General features: G+C 43.2%; 1 protein-coding gene across 2 annotated transcripts in view; it reads left to right on the top strand.

Annotated features, from left to right (window-relative positions):
* Window positions 1–779: 779 nt before the first annotated feature.
* LOC140468545 (NACHT, LRR and PYD domains-containing protein 3-like) overlaps window positions 780–19414 on the top strand; it is a 45493-nt gene continuing 26858 nt past the window's right edge. For both annotated transcript variants that reach the window (XM_072564632.1, XM_072564631.1), the window contains exons 1-2: window positions 780–853; window positions 13876–13989. The gene's annotated coding sequence lies outside the window, so the exon portion shown is untranslated. The remainder of the gene's footprint in view (window positions 854–13875; window positions 13990–19414) is intronic.

Below are 19414 nucleotides of genomic sequence, written 5' to 3'. Positions count from 1 at the left end.
TTCCCGATGTCAAATATCCTGAAATTTCTTGGCGGTATCAAGTACATTTGGCTACAGCGAGTGGGAGAATTGAGGTAGCATTGGACAAGATGCATGCCTCAGGGTGTAGTAAGTAGTTAATGAAGCAGTTTTGGGATGAACACACTGGAAAACCTGCCTGATGGAGTAAGGCCCTCGATGAAGATGACACTTAGCCGTTTCTGGCGAGATTCACTCTGAGGATTTTAAGGTATCCACATTGTTCAGCAGAGTAAATGATTGGTGTGTTTACCTTTTGGGGGTGTTGAGACATCAGGTACTGATTGTGAGAACCAAAAAGCCCAAGCATCAGGGAACTGGTGGCGTGTTTCATGCAGTTTCAGATAGCAAGGTAAAAAAATACATTTCCACAATTGTTTTCAATTGAATTGACCATAAAACAGTATTTAAATAAATGTAAATAGCTTTGATCATAGTTGATTGAGTTGTTAAGCTGGGGGATGGGGTGGGGGTGGTGGTGGTTTATATCTATTTTAAAGTTGTAAAAAATGCAAAGTTGTCAGAGGATAAAGACATGATACAAATCTCAAATTGCAAGCAGAACAGAGAGCTGGAGAAGCACAGCAAGTCTGACAGCATTCTCACTGTTTTCTCGCTACAGATGCTGTCCGACTTGCTCAGTTTCTCCAGCAGTCTGTTTCTGTTTTAGATTTTCAGCATCAGCAGTGCGTTGTGTTTATTTTAGTTTCAAGTTACAAGGATCAGCTCCAATTACCAAACTCTGATTTGCTGGCTGAAAACCAAGGACAACTTCGGCTTGGTGACAGTGATTTTATGTCGATTGAAATTGGAAACGGAGAATCTGCATTACAAGGTAAGTTTCATATCATGTCCCAGCCTATATTCTGTATTTAACTTTAATCTTCCTTTTCAAGGCCATTTTTTCATGTTGGGGTTGTGTTGCATTGGCTGTTATAACCATTGCTTTATCGTACGGCAATGGCATTTGCTCAGAGTGCCCTCAGACAGTGTCTGGGCTGATCTTTTTCACAGGGAGGTAGCAAGATCAAACCACTCCGACTCTGTCTCCTACTTTTATTTTTAACGGGCATTTTGAGTGAGGTGAATCAGTGTGTTGTCCTGGACTACTGTGATGGAGATGGTATCTCATCCTCTGTGGTTATTTACCACAACACGTATCATGTGTCTTTTTGTGAAAGTTTTCAATTTTGAAATTGTTGAGAACAAGGTTCAGGAACTCTGACAGTTCTCAATCGGCAGGGTTTAACTCGTCCTACTCCTTGACACCTGAAATTCAGAAAACTCCCTTTAGAGTTTGGCTGAAACTCAATCATCAATTAATCGGTTTGCTCCAGATCAAAATACCTATCAATAATGTCGCAACAAATCAGGACATTATAAGGATATATTTTTCAGATTTTTATAGCTGAACTGAGTGAAGACTTATCAAGCCTGTTCAATTTGGTTTTACCAGGAATGGTGTCCTTTTTCTAAATAAAGACTTATTAAAGTCAAGGTTAATTTCATCAATGGGTGGAACTAAGATCAGACAAAGTAAACGACAAAGAGAGATCAGCTGAAATGATCAGACGCAGAACATATAGCAGAAAGTATGCAGTGATAGAAAATGCAATAGGATTGAAGTGATTATACCTTCTTAACCCTATCTGAGTCTCTCTGCATTTGGTTCTTTTTGCTTCCTATTGCGTCTTCTGTCTCAAATTCTCCTCTTTGTGGCTATAGCTGTCGATTATAGTGCCAGACATGAGCTAAAATGGTCAGTTCGACACTGGAAGATCTGATTCAACCTGCTCATGTTCACCACTATCACTCTGAACTTTTCGGAGGGATCGACCGTTTCTCATGGAGAGTGTTTAATCGTTGCTTCGTCTGAATTGAATTCTAATCAGCTTACAACAGAGGTCATGTGACTATGCAAGGCGCAAGTGTATAGTGTACTTACAAACACATTTCTCCAAACAACCCCCCCTTTTCACAAATAAAATGAAGAAAAAAGTGCTTGCGGTGTCATTCACAGGTACAACTAATCTAATGTATATGATCAATAAAGAAAATGATTCCTCATGTACAAAAACTGTACATTCATACCAGCCAGATCTACTTTCATCACAGAGTCATACAGTGAGGAAACAGACCTTCGGTCCAACAAACCCATGCTGACCAGTCCCAAACTAAACTAGTTCCACTTGCCTGAGCTTGGCCCATATCCCTACAAATGTTTCTTATTCATTTACTTATCCAAATGTCTTTTAAATGTTGTAACTGTACCTGCATCCACCACATCCCCTGGAAGTTCATTCCACATTACACTCTATGTAAAAAGATAGCCCCCATGTCTTTTTAAAATATTTCTTCCCCAAACTTAAAAATATACCCCCCGCGTCTTGAAATGTCCCACTCCAGGGGAAAGGCACTTACTGTTCACCTTATTTAAACCCTTCATGATTTTATAAACCTCTATAACATCATGCTGCGATCTCCTCGGCTCCAGTGAAAAAAAGTCCCAACCTAACCAACCTCTACCGCATAACTCAAGCCCTCCATTCCTGGCAGCATCCTAGTTAATCTCTTCTGAACCCTCGCCAGCTTAATAATATCTGTCTGATAACGGGGAGGCCAAAACTGGGCACCAGAAGAGGACTCATCAATGTCTTGTATGATGTTAACATAATATCCCAAATTCTATTTTCAAAAGTGCAAGCAACAAGGGCAAGCATGCTATATGTGGTGCAAACTTCAAAGGATTATTTACCCTGGGTCTCTCTGATCAATTCAACCCCGTTGAAGGTCCTCCTTCCAACTGTTTCACTCATGCCCTTATTTGTTTTACCAAAATGCAATCCTTATTGTTTCTCCAAATTAAGCTGTATCTGCTAATCTGCCAGCTCACTGAGTCCCTGCACATGCATTTCCTTCATAATTTTAAAATCCATTCAGGTTTTTAAAGGCATCCATGAGAGTTATTATTGATTAGTGTGAAAAATATTTCTTGTCCTGTGCCCCAATATCCCACGGCACGACCTTAGTAATAAGCTTGGGTACAGGTTCATATGAAGATGAAGACAAATTAGCCAAGAACCTTTTTCGATAGCTCATAGATCTAAAGTTTTTATATCTATTGGTCACTGCATCCCAGGATCTAAACAAAGATCTTTTGCTGATGATTTTTGTGCTTGGTTTCAGGCATTGATCATTGCACTTATTCTTGTTCAGCTTCAGCTTCTTCTACTCCTGTCATTGTATTAACTATTACCTCTGGGTTGAACAGTTGTACTGGATTCAAATCATGGTCTGCAAATGGCTTCTCTTCTCATATCTCCACATCCATGGACTAGGAGATCATTCACGAAACCTTCGACTCGTGAAAGATCACTGACTATTTCAGACTCTGTGTGTGATATCCCATTCACAAAGCCATGCTGATTGCTCTTGATCAAACCTTCTCTTTCCAAATACATGTTTCCCTTTGCTCTCTGAATCTTTTCAAGTAATTTATCCACCACAGATGTTAGATTTACTGGCCTGTAGTTCCCAGGTTTTTCTTTGCAGCCCTTCCTGAATAACACGCCATCTGCTACCCTCCAGTCTTCTGGGTCCTCACCCATGGATACAAATGATGCAAAAATATCAGCTAGGGTCCCCACAATTTCTTTAGAACCCCCAAACATGTTCTAGAGCAGAATCCATAATTCTGTTTAGATCGAAGATCCTGTTTAACCCAGTGTTGTTTATATATTGGACTGTTACTCAGTTAACATTACTGACTGTATCATATTTGATTATGGAGCTGCTAAAGCTGATAAAAGTCCAATGAGAGTTGCTGCTTGTGAAATGTAAGGATGCAGCACCAACCTTTTGGAAAGTCTAGGTGCAGGTTTGAGAATTTTGGTCCTTAATAGTGCAGAAATGTGACTTTTGAGTGGGGTAGCAGATTCATAGAAAGGTTTTAACTGTGTCTCTCACTCGCAGATTGGACACGATTTTACATGCCGTAACTGGATGTGGTCTTGGCAGAGTCAAATGTAAAGTGATCCAGGCGCACACCCCACCACCTTCTCATTCACTGCGACACACCCCATAATGCACTAGTATACACCCATTAAAATAAAGATCCCGTCTGCCATGTTTTAAACAAATGACTCAGGGGCAAATGGGATTGTTGCCAAGTCAATTGTTCTCTAACATACACTGTTGATCATCATAATGCAGTTTCTGGCAAGTTGTATTCATCCAGCCTTTTTTATGAATAATTTTTAAAGTGTGGGAGATAAGGGTTTATAATATTTGTGGGGCTGTCCTTCACATGCTAGGTTACCCTCTTGAAGATAGTAATTCTCTTTTCTCCTACTCTCCATAACCCACTTTCCTCACTTACGCCCTGATAATTTGAGTTGGTCCATACATTTTTTTTCCCATCACTCCATAAGCAAGAAAGGACAAAAGATGGGAATCTGTAAGGACGGAAAGTAGCCGGGGTAAAGAAAAGGGAGATAGGAATGCCTCAAACTCTCTCCTTGAAGCCAAAAAGGAAATTTTGAAGATAAAAATCAAAAGTGGGACATCTTCATTCAGAATGAAGTTGCAAAGGAAGCCCATGGGCCATATTGAGGTTCGCAAGTGGGAATGCGACATGAGAATTCCAAGATAAAATGCCAAGATCAAATTATAGCTCGGAAACTGGACGTAGGAGCTGCTATGAAAGCTTGGAGTTGAATAAAATAGATGAGAAGTATAAAGGGTGTTTGTCAAAATGCAACATTATCCTTTTTTCTTCCAACATGACTTCCCTCTAATCTTCTCCCTGGCTGCATGGGCTGCCTTGGTTAATGCGCTAATATTATGCATAGAACATTGGAGCGCAGGTTAGAATGAACGTTGCATACCACTGCAACCATAACTGCATTAATGTATCAAAAAGCTACTCAAAACTGGTATTCCTACCCGAGAATGCAGAGAAAACCAAAATGCCGAGAAACGATTGAGTGGAGAATATATCCCATTTCCAATGTGCTGAAAGCAAAATTAGAATGATTTGTTACGTGGAACAGTAGTGATAGAAGTTGTTAAGAAATTATCAGTGGATGGAATAGACTTACTCCTGGTTAATGATTAGGCGAGAGTGAAAGTTATAGTTTTAGCCTTGATCATGAAACATGACAAGGAACTCATAAGGGGCAGAACAGTTACAATAACAACTTGCACACAAGGGGGAATATGCAGAAGAATGGCAAAACAAAGTCCATCACCAAAGGTCACAGTAACTTCACAGGGAAACGTTAGAGTGGCCAAAGTTCTATTTAAAATGAGGATGATTCTAAATAGATGTTCACGGAGTCTTTGTTATTTGAGGGTCAGGAACCAGATCCAAAATTAAGTAAGTTAGCACAGACTGAAGCAAAGGCTATTAAAAGCTGGGTTTTATGAGAAAGTGAAGACTCCATCACAGACCTGTGGATCGAGAAAGGATGATTGTCTATCAGACAATAGAACTACCCAGATCTTGTAAGTATATATTGCAAGTGACAAATGAAATACCTATGGTTGGACATACAGAAAACTCAAGCCTCAAAAAAACAGGCATTTTACAAGGCCAAGATTTTATAAAGATATAGTGCAGCACTCTGTATGTTACCAAAACAGACCCTTCAGTCCAACTGATGCATGCTGAGCAAAGTTTCCCAAACTAAACCGGTCCCACGTGCCTGCATTTGGCCCTTATTTCTATAAAACTTTCCGATTCAGAAGGTATCAAAATGTCTTTTAAAGGTTATTACTGTATCTGCAATCTGCATCTAACACTTCCTCTGGCAGTTCATTCCTGACACAAAACTGTATGAAAAAGTTGCCTCTCAGGTCCCTTTTACATCTTTTTCATCTCACCTTGAACCTATGGCCCTGTAGTTTTGAATTCCCCCACCCTAGGGAAAAGACCTTTGCTATTCACTTTATCTGTGTTCCTCATATTTTTATAAACTGTGTAATGTCACATCTCAACATCCTCTGTTCCAGTGAAAAATGTCCCCCTAGCCTATTGAAGCTCTCCTTCTAACTCAAACCCTTCAGTCTGTGTTATGACATATACCCCATAATATAATCCATTTAAAAATGGTGTTTCATTTCCTTTGAGGGTGCTGGTGTGTAAGAAAACACAGGCAGAATGTTATAACAGTATGAACAATGTGGGCTATGGTGAGTTCAGTGGTAGAATTGTATGGGAGGGGAAGCAAAGGGGCTGGGAGATAAATGGGAGGGGGTGGGGCTGGGGGTTAGATAGCTAGGAATGAGGTAGGTACTTGGAAGTGTGGGGTGATGGTGAAAGGTCAGAGCAGAGTTTGGAGTGGATAAGCACAAAGAAAGATGGACAGGTAGGACAGTTCAAGAGACCCAGGACTTGCATGTCCTTGGCGGAGTTGGGGGTGTAGGGTAAGAGTGGGAGTTGAAGTGGTCGGCCACAGGGCAGTGGGGTTGTTCAGTGCAGGTGTCCTGGAGATGTTCTCTGAAACATTCCGCAAGCTGGTGTCCTGTAACTCCAACGTAGAGGAGACCACATCAAGAGCCACGGACTCAGTAGATGAGGTGTTTGGATGTACAGGAAAATCCCTCCCTGGTGTGGAAGGATCCTTTGGGGCCTTAAATGGAGGTGAAGAGGGAGGCGCGGGCATAGGTTTTACATCTCTTGTGGTGGCAAGGGAAGGTGCTGGGAATGGAGGGTGGGTTGGTGGGGGGAGGGTGGGGCGTGGACCAAATGAGGGATTTGCAGAGGGAATGGCCTTTGCAGATTGTTGAAAGAGCTAGAGAGGGAAATATATCTCTGCTGGTGGGGTCTGACTGTAGATGGCAGAAAAAGTAGAGGATAATGCATTATTTCCGGAGATTGGTTGGGCGGAAGGTAAGGACCAGGGGGGTTCTATCCTTGTTGTGGTTGGAGGTGTGGGGTTCAAGGGTGGAGGTGTGGGAAGTGGAGAAGATGCACTGGAGGGCATCGTTGACCACGTGGGAGGGGAAGTTGCGGTCCTCGAAGTAGGAGGCCATCTGAGATGTTCTGGAGTGGAATTCATCCTCGTGGGAGCAGATGTGGCTGAGGTGGAGGAAATGGGAGTAAGGGATAGCGTTTTTACAGGAGGTGGGATGGGAGTAAATGTCCCTGTTGAGTCAGTCGCCAGAAATGGAGGTGGAAAGGCCCAAGAAAGAGAGGGAGGTGACCGAGATGGACCAGGTCAACTTGAGGTCAGGGTGGAAGGTGTTTGTGAATTGTTCAACTGCCTCATGGGAGCACGAAGTGGTGCTGATATCGTCATCGATGTAATGGAGAAAAAGGCGAGGAATGGTGCTGGTGTAACTGCAGAAAATGGACTATTGCACATACCTGACATCGAGACAGGCATAGCTGGGGCCCACGTGGCTGTCCATGGTGACCCCTTTGTTCTGAAGGAAGTAGGAGGATTCGATGGAGAAATTATTGATGGTGAGGACCAGTTCAGCCAGTTGAATGAGTGCGTCGCTGGAAGAGTACTGGTTGGGTCAGCGGGAGGGGATGAAGTGAAGGGCTTGGAGGCCTTCGTCATGGCTGACAGGGGTGTACAGGGACTGCATGTCCATGGTGATGAGGCATTGGAGACCGAGAAGCAAAGTCATGGAAGAGGTGGAGGACATGGGTGGTGTCCCAAATGTATGTGGGGAGATATCCTGGAGCATGGCAGGGGGAATGGTGCCAAGATATGCAGTGACAAGTTCGGTGGGGTGGGAGCATGATGGGTCAATGGGGGAAGTCAGGGTTTTGAGGTTTGAGTAAGATACAGAAACGGGAGGTATGAGTTTCCCGGACTATGAGGTTGCAGGCTGTGGGTGGGAGATCCTCTGAGGTGATGTGGTTGTGGATAGTCTGGGAGATGATAGCTTTGTGATGGGCGATGAGGTCGTGATTGAGGGGGCAGTAGGAAGGGGTTGGTACCTGGTTTCAGCGGTGTAAAGGTCAATGTAACAAACTACAACTGCGCCCCCCCCTTGTCTGCCGATTTGATGGTGAGGTTGGGGTTGGAGTGGAGGGTTGCGTGTTGTGAGGGTGCGAGGTTGGATTGGGTGAGAGGGCTGGAGAAGTTGAGGTGATCAATGTCGCGGTGGCAGCTGGAGATAGAGAGTTCGAAGGCGGGTAACAGATTGGCACGGGGCATCCAAGTGGATAGGGTATGTTGGAGGCAGGCAAGGGGTCCCCAGAGGGTAGGTAGGAGTTCTGATGGAAAAAGTCAGGGCAGAGACAGCAGATGAAAATTTCGATGACATGATACGTGTTGAATTCGTTGATCTGGGAGTGAAGGGGGATGAAGGTCAGGCTTAAGTGAGGGGAAGGTGTGAGGTTTGGTAAAAACACATTAGAGCTGGGGGGCTAGGACCAGGAAGAACATCACCATGTTCCCCGCTTGGGGACCGTGCAGCCTTCAATATCGAGTTCAATCATTTTCGAACCTGAACACTTTCCTCTACGTCCGTAACCCACTCACAAACCTCAGGCATTGTCATGACACAAGCTGCTTTCAGCACAGCGAACTCACTTTCACCTCCGTGTTGGCCCCATTATCTGCTTCTCTTTCTCCCTGGCTCACCATTATAAATCTCTTTGTATACCTAGCTGCTGTTCTCTGTCTCTGAGCTGCATCTCCAACTACTGCAAACTCCTCTCCCCATCCCCTGTCTTCAGCATATATGACTACCTTCTTGCTACAATGAGTTCTTAGGAAGGGTGACTGGACATGCATTGTGAAGTCTGCTTTCTCGGTCTCTCTTGCTCCCTTTTTTTTCTCTCTCTCTCTCGCTAACGCACACAGACACAGACACACACACACACCCACACGCATGCACACGCACACACACACAGACACAGACACACACACAGACACACACACACACACACACAGACACACACGGGCCATGGAGTCAGTGCTCGTCGCTGCTGTGCCTCTTTCTCTCTCAGTCCTATTGCTCTGCCACTTATTTGTTTGGGACTCCCTCTTTCTGTTCTCTGTTGTGTGCATTTTATGCTCCCCACTGTCTGCACTGTCTTTTTGCCCTTGCTGACTTGCCACCTTTTACACTCCCTAGCAGCACGTTCTGTTCTTATCTTGCAGCCCTGCTGCTACTGGACATGTTCTACTCACAGTCTCTCTTCTTCTGCTCCTCTCTTATCCACCAGGTGGTTTCTGCTTATTGGCACACTATTTCAGTTGCTCTTCGCCTCCCCCCAATTCAGAATCTCCATCGTTTTTACATTCATTGCTGCTATATTCTGCCATTTGAGTTTGACGTTACAGCTTCAGGAAGCATTTGGGTAAATCTTAACTTGGTAGTTGATTTAGATTGCAGCCTCCATTTTAAAACAAGAGAATAAAATGTGTCTGCAATGGTAAGTCGGTTTGTGTGTTGGGGGAGGGGGGGGTGGGGAGGAGGGGTGGGGGTAGGGCGGGGGAGGGGGGAAGTGAAGAAAGCACATGGAATGCCTTACCTTCATTAGACCGGGTGTGGAGTATAGGAGCAGGGAAGTCATATTACAACCTTATTAAACATTGGTTAGGGTACAGATAGTATGGTGACGAGAACTGCAGTATTCTATGAGAAGGACACAATTGCACTGGAGTGGGGGCAGAGGAGATTTACCAGGATGTTCCATAAAATATAGGTGCAGAATGAGGCTATTCAGCCAATAGGTCTGGTCTGCCATTCAATCATGGCTCAGGCCCATCCTCCTGCCTTGTCCCCATAACCCTTGGTCACTTTACTAATCAAGAACTACCTATCTCTGTCTTAAATGCACTCAATGTCTTGGCCTCGATAGTCTTCTGCAGCCATGAGTTCCACACATTCATTACGCTCTGGTTAGAGAAACTCCTCCTCGTCTCTGTTCCAAAGGATCATCCCCAGCAACTCAGTAGAATGCTTTCGCCGGAGCTCATCTGCTTTGTCTATTTCTTTCTTTTTCTTTTCTCTTTGTATTTCTTTTCTTCTTCTTGGCGACATCCTGAACTCGGGGCCTCAGCACTGACCTGGCGAGGCAGCTTCCCAGCCCAGTATGGGTTTCTACCACAGCCTGTGGCGGTCTCTTGGCCCAGGGTGGGAGACTTTTGGCTTGACCCACGGTGGCCTCTCAGTCCAATGTCTCGCTGGCTCATGGTGGTCTCAATGAAATGCCCCTCATCATTCTAAATTACAGACCCAACTGCTTCTCGTATGATATACCCTTCATTGAATTCAATGTCATTTCAGATTGTAAACAAGAGTGATACAGTAGTTGATACATTTGCATCTATATTCACATTGACAAGGAAATGGATCAAAGAAACAGCTAATAATTATATGGAATAGTTATCGTAAATTTCAGTCAAATAGGCTAATCAAATTCAGCGTTAACTGTGCCCTTTGCTGTTTGATTACAGAGAACTTTGGTCCTCACTGTTTCTGTTATTTTATAGTCCAGTCATAAACAGGTTTTGTACTGTGATATAAAATCTGATTAATGACAAGGAGCTAATTTTTTTCACCCAGAATAGTTTCATTTTTGTTCCCCCTGTTGGCTCGTTTAAAACACAGATGGAAGAGCGAGTGGCTGACGGAGTATTTGTGTCATTCTTACTTTCCAGGGGTTCAATGTCACTGGAGACTAGTTCTTGAATGCATCACAAGATTATAGCACAAATGAGAGTCTGTGTAACTTAGATTAAACCTTTATCCAAAGATATCCAAGTTGCAAAAAGCCCAAAGGTCATGTTTATGATGAGGGCGTATGCGGAACACAGTTATTTCACTGGAAGCCTTGTTCCAGAATCAGGAGACACAGCATGAGGTAAGGACCTAGACTATGTTGAACAATATTAGAGACTTCGTTTTTTTTTGTGAACAGGGACAAACTCGTCTCTGTTAATTTGTATAGTTTGTCAGTACTATTATTAAGTTGTGGCATTCATAAAGTACCAGGCCACAAACGGTGTTTTGTCCAGAAATTAACTTCCGACAGGAACACTTGAAAAAATCCAACTACTAAGGCTAAAATGCTAAAATTATACTTTTGTAAATGATGTGTAAATATATGCACAAGTTATGACATTTTGAGGTGACAGCTAGTAGTACTATCACTGCACTGTTAACCCAGAGACCCATGTAAGGTTCTGGGGGCTTGGGTTCAGAACCTGCATGACAGATGGCCAAATTTGAATTGAACAATAATTTGAAATTAAGAGTCTGTTGAAACTATTGCTGATTGTTGGAAAAACTCATCTGGTTCATTCATGCCCGACAGGGAAGGAAATCTGCTGTCTTTACCTCGTCTGGCCTACATTTGACTCCAGGTCCACAGCAATGCAGTTGACTCTAACAACTGTTTGGGCAATTAGAGATTGGCATTAAATGCTGGCCTAATTAGCAATGCCGAAATCTCATGAATGAACTTAAAAAAAATATAATCACAGAATTAAGACCCTTGACTGTTTGTTTGGCATAATGTCTAATCATTATCACGATCCAAATTTTCCCATGAAGGTGGTAGATGACGGAAATATTTGTTAAAGTGGATTGGGAGTTCTCATAGGGAAAGTGTGTGTGCACACAAAGTGACCACACTCTGTTCAGTAATAGAGTCAGGAAGCTCAAGGTGTTCTGTACCACAGTATGTTGAATGCCATGCTTTGGCCACGAACCCCACTTCCCATTACTGAATTCTCTGTTTGAATTTCTGATCATGGAATATCAGCTAATATTCAGTACTGTTCACTGGAGCTACCTTGAATACACATTGTCGCATTTGCTCTTCTGTAAGCATGACATTGTGTTTTATTTTCACACTTTGCATTTATTTATTTCTTCACCTCACGTCTATTTCTTTCTCAAAACATTTCAAAACTGTGCCGTCTCTTTCTCGATTCATTTATGCAAGGAAAATGGTCCCGACTTCTCCAACCTTTCCACCTCACTGTCTCATCTGTCGAACCATTTCTGCAAACCTCTCTGACACTGTCTAACCCATCCCTATCCTTTGTGGTGCCCAGAACTGCACACAGTACTTCCCCTGATGTTTGACTAGTTTCTTATCTAAATGCAGTCTCCCTGCTGTTGTACTCAGTGCCTCTATTAACGAAGCCTAGATTCTTAATAACGTCTCTCTCTACCTTTCCTGCCACATTTATAGACCAAGGCTCATATTGGCCATGGTCTTTCTGCTCTTGTAAATATTTTTAGAATCATACCCTTTATTTTATATGGCCTCTCCACCTCCTTTGCATCAAACTGTATCATTCACATTAATTTCATCTGCTGTATATTTGCCCACTTCACCAATGTCTCATGGACCGAAATAGTTTTACACCGTCTTCCTCAAATTTCACAATTCCCCGAAGGTTTGTGCCATCTGCAGACTTTGAAATTATCCCGCGTTGTAAAATCTTGATCATTGAGAGACAATAGGAAAAGCAAGGACCAGAGTAGTGACCCCTTTTCAATTCCATTACAAACCTCCCTCCAGCTGAAAAGTACTCATTAACTATTGATATCCATTTTCCAACTCTCAAACATGCTCTCCTTTATCCCAATGCCAATCATTTTTTCCTAAGTCTTTCATAGCACTGTATTCCCTGCTTTTTGAAAGGCATGCCCACCACATTAACAGCCTTGACTTATCAGCCAACTCCAATGCACCAGGAGAGACTAGGACCCAAGGGGCACAGCCTCAGAGTGAAGGGACAGCCCTTTAGAACAAAGATGAGGAGGAATTTCTTCAGACAGAGAATGGTGAATCCATGGAACGTATTGCTGCGGAAAGCTGTGCAGGATAAAGCAATGAGAATATTTAACACAGGGATAGATAGGTGCTTGATTGGTGAGGGGTGAAATGTTCCAGGGCGAATGGGTTTGAGAAACATGGACTTTTGTGGAAATAGCAGAGAATAATTGCCTGGTGCCTGGTGAGGTGGAAGGAACCAAAGGAAACTATACCATTGTCTTGGAAGGAAGGACGCAATTGTTCAAAATAGAAAAATCAGATGCATGCAAAATGTGGACGAGTCAAATTTGATGTAAGAGGGAGGAAATTATGTCTCACCATTTACAGGATCTTTTTATAAGATCACGAGATAAAGGAGCAGAATTAGGCCATTCGGTCCATTGAGCCTGCTCTGCCACTTGCTAAGATCATGACTGATCTGATAATCCTTCAGTCCACCTGCCTTCTTTCCCCAATACATTTTGATTCCCTTACTGAGGAATCACCATGGAAAAACTGGCACTGTGTAAAGATGTTAAAGGCGTGGCTTGACTTTTGATGTTGGAGAATTGCGTTTCCATTCATGCAAATGGGTCAGGCTTCACATGAGCTGACCTGGAACCAGTCTCCTGGCAAGTTGAATAACTCGGGCTGTAAGCCGATTTAAACAAACGAGAAGGAGTAAAGGAGAAAGTGAGGACTGCAGGTGCTGGAGATCAGAGCTTAAAAATGTGTTGCTGGAAAAGCGCAGCAGGTCAGGCAGCATCCGAGGAGCAGGAGAATCGACGTTTCGGGCATGAGCCCTTCTTCAGGAATCCTGAAGGATTCTCCTGCTCCTCGGATGCTGCCTGACCTGCTGCGCTTTAGAAGGAGTAAGGGTTTGGGAGACGGAATCGCTGATTTTCAAAGTCAATGGTGGCGTTGAAGGGCGGCTCCTTAGGTAATGATATCAAGAGCGGAACAGGAAGGAAAAGCAAATAGGGCCTAAAGGGAAAAATGGTAGAAAAAGGCAGAAATCATGGCTGTTGACTTAAATGCTTGTAGTATTCAGAGAAAAGTATAAATGAATTAACAGGTCAAAAAATGTTCATGGATTTTGTTTTATTTGTTCACAGGATAAGGGTGTCACTGGCTAGGCCAGCATTGAATGCCTACCCCTAATTGTCCAGAGGACAGTTAAGAATCAACCATATTGCAGAGGGTCTGGAGTCACCCGAAGGCCAAACCAGGTAAGGATAGCAGTTTCCTTCCTAAAAGGATATTAGTGAACCTGATGGGTTTTACCTGACAATGGATTGGTGGTCATTGCTAGACTATTAATTCTCAATTTTTAAAAATTGGATTCAATTCCACTATCTGCGAGGGTGGGTTTTGAACCTGGTTCCCCTGAACGTTACCTGTGTTTCTGGATTAACAGTCCAGCAGTTGTGGAGGTATGGCCCCGACGAGATCAAAGCTGGCAACTAAAAGATATGTGAAAGGGCATGCAAGAAATGAAGGGTGGTGAGGCAGCTTTCATGGTATGGGATTAAATAAGTAAGATAGAAGAGATGGTTTTGGATCAAAAGATGTTGAACCTATATCCTTGGAGCTAAGAAATAATAAGTGTAATATGACACTGCTGGGAGCAATCTGTTCGATTCAATTACTTACAGTGTGGAAACAGACCCTTCAGCCCAACAAGTCCACACCCCTACATCGAAGGCTATGGGCAAGTTAACATAGCCAATTCACCTAATCTGCACATTTTTGGACTGTGGGAGAAACCCGCACAGACTCAGGGAGAATGTACAAGCTCCACCTGAGGCAGGAATTGAACCCGGGTCTCTGGTGCTGTGAGGTAGCAGTGTTAACCACTGTGCCACCATGCCACTAGGATCCTCTAGCAGTAATGTTTTTTAGAACAGAGCATAACATTAAATAATGTGGACATGTAAAAAGGCAATGCATTAATCAGAGGTGACTTTAATCTTTCCGTAAAATGGGAATGTCAAATTGGCAAAGAGTACAAATTCGTAGGGTATTCTGGGCAATTTCAGTGAACAATATGTTGTGGATCAACGCCAAGATATGTAGGAGCTAGTAATATGTAATAAGGCAGTTTTAATAAATGCTTCTAGAATGAAAGATTCTCTGGGGAACAGTGAGTATAATTTGGCAGAAGTTAGATTTCTGTTTGAGAGTAAGAAACTTGGATCAGAAACAAATACAGAGTCACAGTGATACACAGCCCCAAAACTGACCCTTTAACTCGTCTGCAATGACCAAATATCACAGGTAAATCTCGTCCCATTTGCCAGCACTTGGGCCATGTATCTTTAAACTGCTCCTATTCATATACCCATCCATATGCTTTCTAAATATTATAATTGTGCCAGCCTCCACCACTTCCTCTGGCAGCTCATTCCATACATACACAACTCTGTGCATCAAAGGTTATGCCTTAGGTCCCTTTTAAAGCTTGCCCCCTCACCCTAAACCTGCGTCCTCTAAGTTTGGACTCTGCCACCCCAGGAGGAAGACCTTGTCTATTTACCCTATCCATGTCCCTCATGATTTTACAAACTTCTGTAAAGTTACCTCTCAGCTCCAGAGAAAACAGCCCCAGCCTGTTCAGCCTCTCCCTGTAGCTCAAACCCTCCAACCCTGGCAACATCCTTGTAAATCTTTTCTGAACCCTTTCAAGTTTCACAACATCCTACATCAGTGAGGTCACACTTGCATGCAGCATTCCAACAGAGACCTAACCAAAGTCCTGTACAGCTGCAACATGAGCTCCAAACTCCTATCCTCAATGTGTTGACCAATAAAGGCAAGCATTCCAAACTACCTCTTCAATATTCTATCTACCTGTGAGTCTGCTTTCATGTGCTGAACTTAAATTATGATTTGGAGATGCCGGTGTTGGACTGGGGTGTACAAAGTTAAAAATCACTCAACACCAGGTTATAGTCCAGCAGGTTTAACTGGAAGCACACTAGCTTTCGGAGCGACGCTCCTTCATCGGGTGATAGTGGAGGGCTCGATCGTAACACAGATTTTATAGCAAATATTTACAGTGTGATGTAACTGAAATTATACATTGAGAAATTGATTGTCAGTTAAGCCTTTCATCTGTTAGAATACAGTGATAGTTTCACTTCTTTCATGTGTAAATCACAAAACCTTTTTTTTAAAAACGTTGCATTCTCGGGTTAGCTGTTAACAATGGTGATAGCTAGACAATATGGTGAAGGTGTTGGCCCCCTGTGTTCTCTGTCTATGCCGTAACGTTTAGATTGATTCTAATCTAAAAAGTGAGATAACAGAGTTTTACATAAGTTCATGCAGTTTTTGAGCTCAGAGTTCTACATGAATGCATGCAGTTTTTGAGCAAAGTACAATGTAACTCTGCAAGTACAAATTCACCCCACAAAATATATGTGTGCATGTGGGTCTTTGTCTGTCTGTGTGTGTGTGTGTCTGTCTGGGTTGGGGGTTGTGAGTGTGAGAAAGTGTATGTGTGTGTGTGTAGTGAGTGCAGAGTGTCTTAAGTCTGTGAGGGGGTGCATGTGTGAGTGTGGGAGTGTGTGTGTCTGTAAGGGTGTGTGTGGGTGTCTGTGTGCGCGTCTGTGTGTACCTGTGTCCGTGTGTATGCGAGAGTGTGTGTGTGTGTAGGAGGATCTGTGTATGTGTAGTGCAATGGTGATCACCTGTAATGTGACATGAACCCAAGGTCCCTGTTGAGGCCCTCCCTCTGGGTACCGAACTTAGCTATCAGCCTCTGCTCGGCCACTTTCCTCTGCTGCCTGTCCCGAAGTCCACCTTGGAGGATGGTCACCTGAAGGTCCGAGGCTGAATGTCCTGGAATACTGAAGTGTTCCCCAACTGGGAGGGAACCCTCCTGTCTGTTGATTGTTGTGCGGTGCCCATTCATCCGTTGTCGTAGCCTTTGCTCGGTTTCCCCAATGTACCATGCCTCCGGGCATCCTTCCTGCAACGTATAAGATAGACAACGTTGGCTGAGTCACATGAGTACCTGCCATGTACAAGGTGGGAGGTGTTCCCACACGTAATAGTGGTATCCATATCCATACTCTGACACGTCTTGCAGCGTCCACTGTGACAACGCTGTCACAGTGGACGCTGCAAGACGTGTCAGAGTATGGACAACCCTGTCATGGTGGACGCTGCAAGATGTGTCAGAGTATGGACAACCCTGTCATGGTGGACGCTGCAAGATGTGTCAGAGTATGGACAACCCTGTCATGGTGGACGCTGCAAGACCTGTCAGAGTATGGATATAGATACCACTATTACGTGTGGGAACACCTCCCACCTTGTACATGGCAGGTACTCATGTGACTCAGCCAACGTTGGCTATCTTATACGTTGCAGGAAGGATGCCCGGAGGCATGGTACATTGGGGAAACCGAGCAAAGGCTACGACAACGGATGAATGGGCACCGCAGAACAATCAACAGACAGGAGGGTTCCCTCCCAGTTGGGGAACACTTCAGTATTCCAGGACATTCAGCCTCGGACCTTCAGGTGACCATCCTCCAAGGTGGACTTCGGGACAGGCAGCAGAGAAAAGTGGCCGAGCAGAGGCTGATAGCTAAGTTCGGTACCCAGAGGGAGGGCCTCAGCCGGGACCTTGGGTTCATGTCACATTACAGGTGACCACCATTGCACTACACACACAGATACTCCTACACACACACTCTTTTGCATACACACGGGCACAGGTACACACAGACGTGCACAGACAGACAGACACACAGACAGACAAAGACCCACATGCACACATATATTTTGAGGTGAATTTGTACTTGCAGAGTTACATTGTACTTTGCTCAAAAACTGCATGCATTCATGTAGAACTCTGAGCTCAAAAACTGCATGAATTTATGTAAAACTCTGTTAACTCACTTTTTAGATTAGAATCAATCTAAACATTACGGCATAGACAGAGAACACAGGGGGCCAACACCTTCAACATATTGTCTAGCTATCACCAATGTTAACAGCTAACCCGAGAATGCAACTTTAAAAAAAAAGGTTTTGTGATTTACACATGAAAGAAGTGAAACTATCACTGTATTCTAACAGATGAAAGGCTTAACAGATAATCAATTTTTCAATGTATAATTTCAGTTACATCACACTGTAAATTTCTGCTATAAATTCTGTGTGTTACGATCGAGCCCTCCACTATCATCTGATGAAGGAGCGTCGCTCCGAAAGCTAGTGTGCTTCCAATTAAACCTGTTGGACCATAACCTGGTGTTGTGTGATTTTTAATTTTGAACTTAAATTAGATTACCTACTTGGGTAAACGTATTTGGAATGTTTTTGAAGTCAAAAATACGATTAAAAAAGTGATGATAATGAAGGAGAAAACTGATAAGTCAAACTAACAAGCAACATAAAAATAGAAATTAAAAAGTTCTTTAAATATCTCAGCAAAAGTAAAAGAGGAAACAGTGAAGATAGACAACTTATTGACAGGCGATGAAAAAATAATAAGGAATCTGAAAATAACAGAAGAGTTGCAAAAATACATTAAATCATGATAAAGGATACTAATAACATTCCAAAGATAGTAAATATTCAAAGAGCTGAAATGGTGGAGCATGGGGAAATAAACACTAAAATAAACAGAATGAAACAAATTGTTCCGAGTGCTGAAAATCTGAAAAACAATAACTATCGCTATTATTTTCAAATTTGCAGATGAAGAAAATATGAATGGTTAAGTAGTGTAAAAGTCTCAGAGAGATTGCAGGGGCTTATCGGCAGGTGAGGTCAGTGGGGTAAAATTTGGCGGATGGGACATATCTAGAAAAACATGCGTTTAAGCAATATGTATTTGAGCAGTTTGGCAGAGTTGAAGCTGTATATTATTTAAATGTGGAGACATTGCAGAAAACCACAGGATAGTGGGATTTTAAGGTCCTTGGACATCACTCTCAAAGGCTATGGTCCAGATTCAGCAAAGTAGGGGGTGCAAATGGACTCACTGTTGACCTTTTTTAACAAAAAGAATGGAGTATAAGAAAATAAACAGGAAGTCTTACATGAAACTACAAAACTGACTAGTCAGTTCAATCTGAGAATACACTGAACAGTTTGATCCTTTATCTCAGGACATTGTGTTGGCATTTAGGCAGTTTCTTCTTTTGATACTAAGTTGATTCCACATATAGAGGGGATTTCGTTCGTATATGAGGATATGTTGAGTAGGTTGAGTTGATTCTCATTGCAGCTTCGAAGAAATACAGGAAACCTTACTGACAATTTTAGGGGTCGTGACAGGGTAGATACAAAGAAGTTGTTTCCCACTGGGGGCGATTTGAAACCCAGAAGGCATTAACTCAAAATAAGAGGTTGCACATTTTAAGACTGACATGAGGAAGAATTTCCAGTTTTAGAGGATAGTGGGCGGCACGGTGGCACAGTGGTTAGCACTGCTGCCTCACAGCGCCTGAGACCCGGGTTCAATTCCCGCCTCAGGCGACTGACTGTGTGGAGTTTGCACGTTCTCCCCGTGTCTGCGTGGGTTTCCTCCGGGTGCTCCGGTTTCCTCCCACAGTCCAAAGATGTGCAGGCCAGGTGAATTGGCCATGCTAAATTGCCCGTAGTGTTAGGTAAGGGGTAAATGTAGATGTAGGG

Source organism: Chiloscyllium punctatum, chromosome 47, assembly GCF_047496795.1.
Source record: "Chiloscyllium punctatum isolate Juve2018m chromosome 47, sChiPun1.3, whole genome shotgun sequence".
In the NCBI taxonomy this organism is placed as follows: domain Eukaryota; kingdom Metazoa; phylum Chordata; class Chondrichthyes; order Orectolobiformes; family Hemiscylliidae; genus Chiloscyllium; species Chiloscyllium punctatum.
This window is presented reverse-complemented; position numbering and strand designations above follow the sequence as displayed.